Source organism: Camelus bactrianus, chromosome 16, assembly GCF_048773025.1.
Source record: "Camelus bactrianus isolate YW-2024 breed Bactrian camel chromosome 16, ASM4877302v1, whole genome shotgun sequence".
Taxonomy (NCBI): domain Eukaryota; kingdom Metazoa; phylum Chordata; class Mammalia; order Artiodactyla; family Camelidae; genus Camelus; species Camelus bactrianus.
In genome coordinates, this window is record NC_133554.1 from 36,856,542 (window position 1) to 36,869,261 (window position 12,720).

General features: G+C 38.1%; 1 long non-coding RNA gene across 1 annotated transcript; it reads right to left on the bottom strand.

Annotated features, from left to right (window-relative positions):
* Positions 1 to 6,894: 6,894 nt before the first annotated feature.
* On the bottom strand, positions 6,895 to 9,265 carry LOC141573527 (uncharacterized). Its single transcript, XR_012499310.1, has 2 exons — positions 7,617 to 9,265; positions 6,895 to 7,496 (listed from the first exon to the last, which is right to left on the bottom strand). It is a non-coding gene; the product is annotated as an uncharacterized LOC141573527 (long non-coding RNA).
* Between the last annotated feature and the right edge of the window lie 3,455 nt (positions 9,266 to 12,720).

Below are 12,720 nucleotides of genomic sequence, written 5' to 3' on the forward strand. Positions count from 1 at the left end.
ATACCATCACCTGCTCAGCTTCCTGGGCCCCTAACTTGATTCCTCTATTTTGTCCAACCACTGCTACCACAGCTAATTATTACCTACTAGTTAATCTCCTGAAAATGTTCCCTAGTTACTGGTTCCACACTGCCTTCTCTAATTGTTGTTAAGATTCTGAATGAATGGTCATGCTTATGAGCCCCTCCCTAGTGCTTCTACTATTTGGAGCTAGGCAGGGATCTCCCAGGAGATGCAAGAGTCTAGTTAATTACACCAGTTACCTTTTTTTTAATACTTTTTTTTATTGAGTTATAGTCATTTTACAATGTTGTATCAAATTCTAGGGTAGAGCACAATTTTTCAGTTATACATGAACATACATATATTCATTGTTACGTTTTTTTTTCGCTGTGAGCTACCGCAAGATCTTGTATATATTTCCCTGTGCTATACCATATAATCTTGTTTATCTACTCTACATATGCCTGTCATATCTACAAATTTTGAAATCCCAGTCTGCCCCTTCCCACCCCCCGCCCCCTTGGCAACCACAAGTTTGTATTCTATATCTATGCATCTGCTTCTGTTTTGTATTTATGTTCTTTTATTTTTTTTAAGATTCCACATATGAGCGATCTCATATGGTATTTTTCTTTCTGTTTCAGGCTTACTTCACATAGAATGACATTCTCCAGGGAAATCCATGTTGCTGTAAATGTCGTTATGTTGTTATTTTTATGGCTGAATAGTATTCCACCGTATAAATATATCACATCTTCTTTATCCAGTCATCTGCTGATGGACACTTAGTCTGTTTCCATGTCTTGGCTATTGTAAATAGTGCTGCTATGAACATCGGGGTGCAGGTGTCTTTTTGAAGTAGGGTTCCTTCTGGATATATGCCCAGGAGTGGGATTGCTGGGTCGTATGGTAAGTCTATTCCTAGTCTTCTGAGGAATCTCCACACTGTTTTCCACAGTGACTGCACCAAATTGCCTTCCCACCAGCAGTGTAGGAGGCTTCCCTTTTCTCCACAGCCTCTCCAGCATTTGTCATTTGTGGACTTTTGAATGATGGCCATTCTGCACCAGTTACCTTTGATCAGTTCGGTTTTCTTCCCCCCAAGTCCAAGAGAGTGATCTCTAAGCCTAAGTTGTACATTTTTCATAATCTCTCAAACTGTATCATCAAGCAGACAATGTAATAAAAGGACCATGGACTTTGGAGTCACCCTCTTGCTCGCAAATTCCAGGCCCGCCATTTAGTAGCTGGTGATTTTAACATGTTTCCTAATTTCTTTGATCTTTAGTTTTCCCATCTGGAAAACAGGGATAATAAAATCTACTTCTCAAGGTTGTTGAAAGGATAAGAGCTAAGATAATATGGGGACATGTTGAATGAAAGTTATTTTCTTTCCTTCTGGCATCTTCATTACGCAACAGTGACAAGTAAGTTACGTCGTGGGGATCACTAACTACTGCTTAGTAGTCAGTCGCCTTCCCCTGACTGCAATGTTCCTAAACTAAGCAGTACTACACGTGTAAGTAATTCTCAGGAATATGGCATTCTCAACGTCACCAAAAGCTCCCCTTCACCCTCTGGCAGTTGACTTGTCATTTGTCTCTACATTGGGCTTCTTCACGCCTTCTCTACATGTATCTGATATTCTGATCCTTGTGAGAATCTGGTTAGCACTCCCTTACTAGGGTCCACCAAGTATTCCATAATCTGGCCCCTACCTATTTCTCTGACTCCAACTCATCACTTTGCCCCTTATTCACTCTGCTCAGCCGGCTCCTTTATTTCTTACTTCTATTTCTTTTTTTTTTTTTTTTCAAATATGCTAAGTTCTTTTCCACCTCAAAGCCTCTATATTCCCGCCCTGGGTTTCAGCTTAAAGATCATTTCTACAAAGAGACCTTCCATGCCATCCCATTAAAAATAATCCCCTATATTTTCAATCCATTCTAGTTATGGCCAATAATACTACAGGTTTTCTATTGAAGTTTGAGACATAAAGTTACAATGAAAAACAAAGTGGGTCAATTTAAATAGCAGTACATATGGCATGTGGTGCATGGGAAAAAATCAGGAATACGTATAAGCCATTCAATGATTATTTGGGCCAGAAAACCAAATCCTGGTTTCAATATCACTGTGTCTACATTTCACTAGAAATGTCTACATTTCACTAGACTTCTTTTTATTCCCAAATCATATTTCTAATTGGAAGACCAGTAAGTCATTCAAGTTCCTGCCCTAGATTTATAATTTTTGAAGACTTTCAAGTTACTCTTAGCAAAGGCACTAGATTTGGTAGAAAAAGAGTATGGAATTTAAAGTTGGACAAACAGAGAGCACAAATCTTTGCTCTACTACCAACTAACAGCAAATCACTTAAACTCTCTGAGACTAAGTTTGGTCATTGGTAAAACTACTTGAAAAATCTTCTTCACTTGATGGCTGCACAACAACGTAAATGTGCTTAATATCACAGAACTCTGCACTTGAAATTGTAAATTTTGTTATGTGTATTTCACCACAATTAAAAAAAAACTACTTCACAGACTTGTTTGAAGGTTGAATTTTCAAAGACACTAGAACACTTCACCACTTTGACACTTGTAAGTGCTCATTCAATGGCAGCTATTAAATTCATAATCAAGTTGCTGATTAAATTAGCTGTGGCACCCACTCCTCTGCCTCCTCAGGGAGCCCTCTTGGAGGGCTAAACAAATCTTTAACTAGTGATTTTTATAGCAACAGCGTGACAAGCAACTATTGGTTCTGTTTCTCATCTAAACTTCCTCACCCTCGGTCTTGCCTCTCTTCCTTCTCTGTCAATCTTCTTTCTGTCCCAACTCAACTCCCAAACACGTTACAAAGCCCTACTCTCCACCCCCTCCATGTTACCTTGTATTCCAAAATGATTTCTTTCCTCTATATACCTGTTAATTTTTCACTGTTTTCTTTGTATCCCATTATTGAGCAAATAGGGGAAGACTATAATGTACTATCCTGCTAATTCAACAGCATATACTCCCCCACTTCCTTCTCTGCCTCATACTCTGTGCAGCAGACAGACCAGGAGGTAAGGTCAGCAGGTCAGAGTTAGCACTGACTCCTCAACTCTACCCACTCCCTGCCATCAGAGCTCTAGAGATAGAGAGAAGAAAAAAAAAAAAAAAACAAACCCTAAGGAGTACACAAAGTATGTCATTATTATCTTTCCATCTCTCTTTAGAAATCCTCTTTCATATTGCCACCTGTCCCCAGACTTCCTTGTTGTATTTGTGTTTTATTACAGTTCTCCTTCAGTGAAAGTCTGCCGCTGATAAACTTCGTCTTTAACTGAAAACGCCTTTATTTTACTCTCATTCTTAATTGATAGTTCCAGTGGATATAAAGGTCCTGCACTGACACTTATTTTGACTCAGTATTTTGAAGATATTGAAAACGACTGTTTTCAGTTGAACTGAAGGTCCTTTGTAGGTAATCCATCTTTTCTCTCGGGTTAGTTTTAACATCTTTTCTGTTCTAGGCTCTTCACGGTTTCACTACAAAATATTTACATTCTGATGAAGACTTTCTGAGTCTGAGGATTCATGCCTTACATTAATCCTGGAAAATTTCTCAGCCATTATTTCTTCAAATATTGTCTCTTCTCTCCTGGAAACCCTTTAAGATGTTAAGTTAGATCTATGTTGTCCAATACAGTAGTCACCAGCCACATGTGGCTATTGGGCACTTGAAAGGTGGCTGGTCCAAATCGAACTTGATGTAAAAACGCAAAATACACACAGCATTTTAAAGAAGGTATAAAAAAAGGTAACATTCATAATTTTTATATCAATTATATGTTGAAATGATAATATTTTGGATTAATTTCACCTGTTCCTTTTTATGTTCTTTAATGTTGGTACCAGGAATTTTTAAGATATATACTTATGTTATATTTCTATTGGACAGCACCATTCGACTATCTGCTTCTTTTCACCACACTTCTTATATTTTCTCTTTGTTTGTTTTGGAGGGGAGGTAATTAGGTTTATTTATTTATATTAACTTTTTTTTTTTAACGGAGGTACTGGGGATTGAACCCAGGACCTTGTGCATGTTAAGCATGCGCTCTACCACTGAGCTATACCCTACTCTCTTTTATATTTTCTATCCTTTTATCTCTCTGTGCTACATTCTAGGCAATTTGTAAAAAAAGTTATTTAATATTCCACTGATTATATCATTAGCTGCTTCTAATCTGCTATTTAGCCCATCTACTAAGCAATCATTTTGATCAAATTGAAAATTTTAGTTCCATTTCTACAAGATTTATTTGGTCCTTTTCCAAAACTGTCCCCTTTTCAAAGAATTGTACTATTTTCTTACGCTTTGGGTTCCTTCTTTCACGTCCTTAGTCATTTAAACTGAAGCCTATAATCCATGTCTGATAATTATTTGATATTCCTGCGGATCTGCTCCTGCAGTTTGTTGTGTCTGCTGCCTCTCCCTCCTGGAGGATTGTTTTCTCATGTGTTCGTAACTTTGGACTGTGAGCTCATCTTCAGCAGAGTTTTATTTTCCTTATTCCTACGAGACCTGGGTCGAGTTTGCTTCTGTCCTGATATCACTGTTCCATGACTGTAATTCGTTAGTTTACAGACTTTGGGGAATTCTTAGACTATAAAGATAATAACAGACACAAAGAACAAAAGCATCTACCGTAAAGCTAACTGGTGTCCCTGAAGTAAAGAACCTAACAAATGAAATAGGAAACTTATCCAGAGAAATAATTTTTAAAAATTTCTCTTTTACAAATAAAGAAATTAGTTATAGATGGAAATAGCAAACCATGTTCCAGGAAGGAAAAAAAAAAACTGATGCAGAATGGTGACACTGATCTGTATCCTAGTTGAGTTATTAAACATCAAAGAAAGAATTCTTTGAACAACCAGACAGAGTACCATGTTCTCCATATCCTCACCAGTACTTGACACTTTGGGCGATCTAAGTGGCATGTAACATTGTGTAAATGTAAGGTGCAATCTAAGTGAAATAGTATCTTGTTATTTTGTATTTACTTAATATTAATAGCATTGAGATTATCTGCATGATCGTAGATGGAGTCTTCCTTTTAAAAACTGAAATTTCCTCTTAAAATTTAATTGCTACTCCAGATGTCTTTTAGTTACTATTTCCCTGCTATATCTTTTTCTATTTAATACTCGGGCTCTCTATGTTGTTTGACATGTGCCTCCTATAAATATCATACAGCTAGCTTGTGATATGTGCGGGTGATTTTAATCCAAGCTGAGCTTTTTAAAAATTAGCATTTTAACCCATTTTCTTGATGATAATCTATAAACTATTTTTTATTCATTTTGACCATTTTGGGGGTGTTCTATTTCATGTATTTTCTTCTTCTCTCCTCATTGCCACGTTCCTGCCTTCTACTGGATTGATCATTTCTTCAATTTTTTTTGTACTCAACTTTTAATCTTCTAGTGGCTACCTTTAAACTGTTGCCCACATAATTTAAACATTGTTTTTCTAATAATATTTAGAACTAATCAAAATCTATATCTCCCTCTTAAAAACACAGGATTCCAAGATCCTTTAGCATGTTTTTACTTTATCCTGAGAGCTCCCTGCCCCACTATAATATACCTACCACGCTGGTATGATGGGAATGTTGGTTCATAACTATTTTAAAACTTTTTAGTCCAATCGATACTAAGGTGATAAGTTCCACTCATTTATTTGCTCATGGTTTCTTCTTGTAGCTCATTGTTTCTTCCTGCTTTCATTCTTCATCTAGAAATACTTTGTTTATACAGGAGTTTCAGTGTCAGTGAATTGCCATTCTTTATGCTGATAAGAAATACAAGGATACAAAATATTTAAAACCCATTCAGCTAAAGGAAGAGCGTTGATCACGCAGAGTCAAAGGTCTCAAGTTAAATTTGACATTCCCTGTTTTCTATCATAAGCTGTAGCCCTCCTTGCTGTATTTCTTGGCAGAGATAGCTCCTTGAGATATCAAATTCTTTTATGTCAAAACTTTTCTTTTGACATGTGAAATAACATCTCCTCACTCCAATGTTTGGGTTAGCTCCAAAGCTCATAAAACATGGAATTGCATAAAACCGAAATATCAAATGTAAGTAATATTGGTCCATAACATATGCCTATTATTATTCACTTAAGTTATAAATGGTCTCAATTATTTTATTTATGCATTTTCTCCCTTGAATGTATAGATAATTTGTAAAACTTCTGGGCAGAGAGAGTTGAGTTTTCTGGCCTCCCTGTGCTATCAAGCTTGAATTTAAAGGTACATCATGAAGTTTTCTGGAAACACACACACACACACACACACACACACACACACACACACACACACACAAAATGAAGCTCTGTTTTTCCCACATGCTGCACTGCATTCTTGTGTGTCTGATGTTGCTGAAGAAAAATCAGATACCAATCTGATTTTTATTCTTTTCTCAGAAATCTGCTTTCTCTGATAGCTTTGAGAATGTTCTTTTATTTCTGATGCCCTGAAATGTCATTATGACATGACTCTACACAGGCTTTCTCTTCTTTACCCTGTTCAGCATCTCTCTCCAAATCTACAAATCACGAACAAAAATCCAAGTTGTTTTTCTTTAACTAAAAACGATAAAAATACTCTAAAATTTATGTAAAGGAGAAAGGTTCACAAACGGCTGAGATAACCTTAAAAAAGAAGAGGAAATGGAGAAGAGGAGGCTTGCCCTACCAGATATTAAGACACATTGCAAGGCCTTAATAGGTGGGTGTCGGTGCCATAGACAAAAGGAACAAAACAGAGAACTCTGAGAAGGACCCATTTATAATGGGAACTTGATATACAATAAAGGAGGCACCACAAATCCGTGGGGAGAGAAGAGATTGTTTATTAGCTGGAGTTGGAAAAACTTGTCTACTCTAGGGAGAAAAATAAAACTGGACAGCATCTAGAAGGGTGAACTCCAGATGAGCTGAGGAACTAAATATAAAGCCATCAAGCCAACTGATGAAAAAAAATGTAGGATGAACTTTGAGACCTAGAGAAGAACTTCAAACATCAAAAGTACAAACTGTACGGGAAAACAAACAAGAATCTGATTACATCAAAGCGATTTCTATCCATGAAAGATACCACATAAACAAAGTTAACAGGTGACAGGATAGAAGGAGGCATTTGCAATGTCTAAAATATACAGGGGATTAATACCTAAAGTATACAAGGACTCAAGGGCCATCTTTCTTTTCAGCCATTTTCAGCACTGCTTTTGTCCCCGTGTGGTTGCAAGATGACCACTGCAACTCCGGACAGTGTATCCTCGCACAACCGCATCCAGACACAGGAAGCTGTTGTTCCTCGTGCATCTCTTGGTGTTGTGGAGACGTACTCATAGAAGTCTCCTCGCAGAACTCCCATCAGGGCCCACTGATCAGGACTGGATCACACATCCATGCCCCAGGCGCAAGGGTGGCTGGAAAAGCATTTGGTGGGCATGGTCAGCATCTATAATGGGAAGCCTGGCTAGCAGAGAAGGGTTAGAGAATGGCAGTTGTAAGAATAACAAAAAAAAAAAAAAAAAAAGTTGCCATACCTACTGTCCGTTTTCTCTGCTTTCCCCTGTCACTTCCACTAGGCTGATGTTAACACTTGACCTTCCCTCCATGTCTTTCATTCCTGCACCTGCTTCCTCTTCCTACTGCTCTCTGACAACACATCTCCGTCCAGTCTTCCAGCACACCATTCCCTTTTCAGTGTTTCCACTCTGCCATTCTACCCACTTACTGTTTTATTTCAACAGTTATGTTTTTCATTGTTAAGCTCTCCAGTTTAGTTCACTTTTGTGATACCTGTTCATGCTTCACGGATACAACGTCCTTGCATCTCTCTGATAGTATTAATTATGCTTATTCTAAAGTTTTTGTCCAATTCTCTTAGCTACGTTTCCTCAAGTGAAGTTCTTCTGTTTGTTTTATACCTTCTTTTATTTTTTTTAATTTTTAAAATTTTATTAAATTATAGTCAGTTACAATGTTGTGTCAATTTCCAGGGTACAGCACAATACTTCAGTCATACAGGAACATACATATATTCGTTTTCATACTCTTTTTCATTGTGAGCTACTATAAGATCTTGTATATGTTTCCCTGTGCTATACAGTATAAACTGAAGTTCTTCTGTTTTATTCACTCTATTTCAAGGTGCTACTCAACTATCTGGGGATTATTTACCACAGATCCAGTCTTTCCACTGAGGTTGCTAGTAGACTGAAATGTTCCCTACTTCGGCAGCTGACCTTGGAGTCAGGGGTGTAGTTGAGAGCAGAACGGATTTGACTGTTGGAGCTGATGCTCCATGTGGTTTTCAGTGAGCTTGGAAGACGGGCAGAACAAGCCCAAGGGAAGATGCCTCAGCAGCTAGTTTTCAGGGCGAGGTGCTCCTCATTTCTCCCTGCTCCTGCCGGCCACTTGAGACACTGCCTGAGCTCTGAGACGCTGCTCCCTTCTAGAGACAGTGGCCGCAGCTGCAGCACCTGCCGGAGGGAGGACACAGCGGAGCGCGGGCAGGGAGGACGGGCCGGAAGCTGCGCCTGGTCTACCAGCCCTGATGGCCAGGACTCCGCCTGCTCGGCTGCCACCTTCCACCACGTCCCATCCGAGAGCGGAGCGCCCACTTCTCCTGGTAGAAGCAGACGCTGGATTCCCACGTGCGCAACGGACTGCCGTTTCCCTCTTCAGCGGAATCCCATCTGATTTTTGTTGGGAATTTCTCGCAATCTCTGAGGACTCGTCTTGTTTCAGAGCACATCTATGAATACATTAAATATGTATTGTTCCTATCATTTCTGGAGTTTGGGGGAAAGGACTGAAATTGCAAGATGTGCTCAGATCCCTATTTTGAACACAAAACTTCTGTAAAATTCAAGTAAATATTATTTTTGTTAAAAATCATTATTATAATATTATATTTAGGGGGAAGGGTATATAGCTCAGTGGTAGAGTGTGTACTTAGCATGCACGAGGTCCAGCTTCAATCCTCAGTACCTCCATTTTAAAAATAAAAATATATAAACAAACAAACAAACAAACCTAATTGCCTCCCTCCCCTCAAAAAAAAAATAAAGAAAAACGTTTTCATTTATGTATTTTTTTCCTATCTGTTCAGCCATCCATCTGTCCTTCTGCCTATATATACACAAAGGGAGAGATGTCTGGAATCTGCAATACTTTTAACGTAATATTAAGTAGTTATTTCTGCATGGTGGGATTTAAAGTGATTTCCTTTTTTTTTTTTTTTTTTTACATTCTTCTAATTTATAATCAATATGTACCATTTTTACAAATAAATGATCCTTAAAGGCATATTAAGTTTAGTTGTCTTTGAGTGCTGAGATGATAGGTCATTTCATTTTGCCTATCTGCATTTCCCAGTTTCAACAGTGTACTTATATTTTTGATATAACTGTAAAAAAAAAAAAAGTTCACACAGCATTCTAAAATGATTATAAATCAAAAAAAAAATGTTAAAAAAAAAAAGTTCAAAAGGTGATTAATCCAAAACTAGTAACCACCAGAACCAGTAAGTAGTTCAACAGTACTATTCAATATACTAGAAGAGATGAAGAATATTGCTACTTTCAAATAGGAATGTTTCAAGTCTTCACGTTTTGATTTAGGCAATGAAATGGACTAAATCACGTACACATAGGAAACACCTACAAGGCTTTCACTGTTGAGTTATAAGTGCAATCAAGTCACTCTTAAGTCCTTTCTCTGTGAAAACCAAATGCAAAAGGGAGTTCAGAAGAACTGGTCCAAATGACTAACACCTGGATAAATAAAACATCGTCTATCCATACAATGGAATATTATTTGGCAATAAAAACAGACAGAGTACTGATATGTGCTATAATATGGGTGAACCTTGAAAACTTTACACTGAATGAAAGAAAGACCACATATCGTATGATTCCATTTATATGAGTGTCTAGAGAAGGCAAAATGTATAGATACAGAAAATAGATTAATTGTTGCCTAAAGCTGGGGGCACTGGAGGGAAATGGGAAGTGACTGCCAGTGGGTTTGGGGTTTCTTTTGGAGATGATGAAAATGTCCTAAAGCTGACTGTGGTGATAGTTGCACAGCTCTGTACATATACTAAAAAGCACTGTTACGTTTTAAATGGGTCGATTGTATGGTATGTCAATTATATCTCAATGCCTTTTTTTTTTGTCTTTCTTTCGTTTAAGAAGCAACTGGTTGCTAATGTTTCTGCTTCTGTGAGTACTCAGACTTCTTCTTGGGCCTCTGAAATGATACACTGTACCAGGGAGGCTTGTTTGGAAACCCATTCTGTGTAAGAACTACAAGCACCACAACCTTTCGTGGCGTCCACGACTTGCTCCATTTGTGTTTCCTCCACTGGGAAGAAGTGAAATGACTTGAACTAAGGATCACAAGTCAGAACAGGACTCCAAGTGCTAGTGTTACTGTAGCTAGAGGCTAGCAGAGAAGTGACATTGTGCTCTGCCTGTCGATCTAGGGAGCTCCTTAGCAGGAGGGAGCTGATCAAGTGACTGAGGGTGAAACGTTCACATACATCACTTTACTCCATTGTTAACACAATCTTTAGTAGCAGGTGCTGGAGATCTGTGTTGTACAGATGAGGAAATGAGGATAGCTTAGAGAAGCTAAGGAATTTGCCCAGAACCCACGCTTAGGAAGTTATGGAGTCAGTGTAAAGCTCCAGGAAATTATACGAAGATCAAGGAGAGTGAGAAGTTACAAACTTACCTCGCCTGAGGACAATGCCAACAAACAGCGACGCCCAGGAGTCCCCATTTGATGCTTGTGTTCTTGGCAGGCATTTTGATAACACAGGCATACGATAGCTTTATCTTCTCCAGAAGTCTCCATTTTTCCTTGATTCTTTTTTTTTCAGAGACAATTTTTCCTGACCTTTTTATTACCTAGGTTTCTCTCAAGAGCATCTTACTGTCCCCTTTTGAAGAATCATCTAAGCCAAATAAATGTCCTACCTTCACCTTTGATGGTCTGGTGCAAGCTGGTAAATTCCAGGACCTCTTCCCTGCCTTTGCTTCTCAGGACCTGACGAACATTTCTTCGATATATGACAACACAGAACCACCAGCATATCACCAGATCTGTGAAGTCTAGTAAGGGTTTATCTCAGAGAAGGTTTTTCAAACTCACGTTTACTTTTAGGCATTATAGGGAGCCTGCTTTTTCATATAGATTAGAGGTTACTGCTTCAGTCAGTTTTAGCCATCTTTAATAACTCATCTTCCCACCACCACCACCACACACACACTGATATATTTAGAGTTGCAATGTTTCATCCTGCACGATGATTCTGATCAGCCTATGTTTTATCATTGTTTATCATGTAACAGAGGCCTGTCCTCAGATAACATCAGGACTTGCATCGAGTTCTTCTGACTTCTAGCCCAGGGTCACTGCGTTACACCACACTGCATCTTATGTAAATGATTCTGACATATGTGCAAAGTCTTGACAGAACTGCAATGGTTACTAGACAAATAAGAGGTCTGCACTAGCTCAGTAAAGGCACGTTTTTAGAATGTTTCTCTTCTTGCTTGGCTAATTAATAATACAGATAGCTGCCCAAATTTTAAACAAGAACTTTGTGCCGTCAGAATGAATTTTTCTGGTAGAAATTGTTTCTGGTACCAGGTGGTATCATTTCCGTTACGTAATGTATAAAGTAAATGTATTTATAATCTGAGTGACTAGTAACAGTCTTTCTTGATATCACAGTTTCTCTTTGTTCATCACTTTAATTTGTCAGATTAAAAGACAGCGATCTTACACATGACTCCTCATATACCTGGGTTTTCGATTTCATTTAGTATCTATAAATTTCCCTTTTCAAACCACCTCTTTAGAATCCTTAGCAGAGAGCAAGGAACAGAAATTCTATGCCATTAGATTTAACCTGCAGATCAGCAGAAGGTAAAAAGTACTCTATATTATTCCATTTAATCCTCCCCACAACCCTATGGAAATAGATATTATGTAACAACAACCAAAAAAGTACTGCTCTAAAAGATCAGAGCTAGTATTCAAATCCACATATTTCCAACCTAAGAACTCATGTTCTTCCTACCACACCATGATTTAAGAAGCAGATACATTCATATAACAATATGACACAAACAACTGTCACATAATTTCTCATATGAGAAGTATAAATAAAACAGTCCCCCAAACTCACAGTTATTTAGTATAAAGAGAAAGGATTCTTATTAGCTAGTAGGAAGACCAGAGAAGACTTTGGGAGGAAATAGCAAGACAGGCCTTTAAGGATGGATAAAAATGTCAACAGGTCTTGAAATATAGCCATCAAGTAAATTTACCATAAGATTCACAGAGACTCTCTCTCACAGTCTTACCATTCTCCTGAGAAATCTTCAGTACTTCAAACCCCTGCTCATCTCAGTGTTCTCTCCATTCCATCTGCAAATGCTCACTGAGCCCTACCCTAAGCTAAACTTTCCTTTATAATTTTTCCAGGACACCTAGGGTCAACCTTGTTTAAAAATAGCCAATTAGCTGTGAGGCATAAGACTTTTCAACAGCTCTCTGCATTCTGCTCGTCCCATGCATTCTGATTCATTTGTATCTGCCTACTATTGCCTATTCTTGGTTTATACTTAA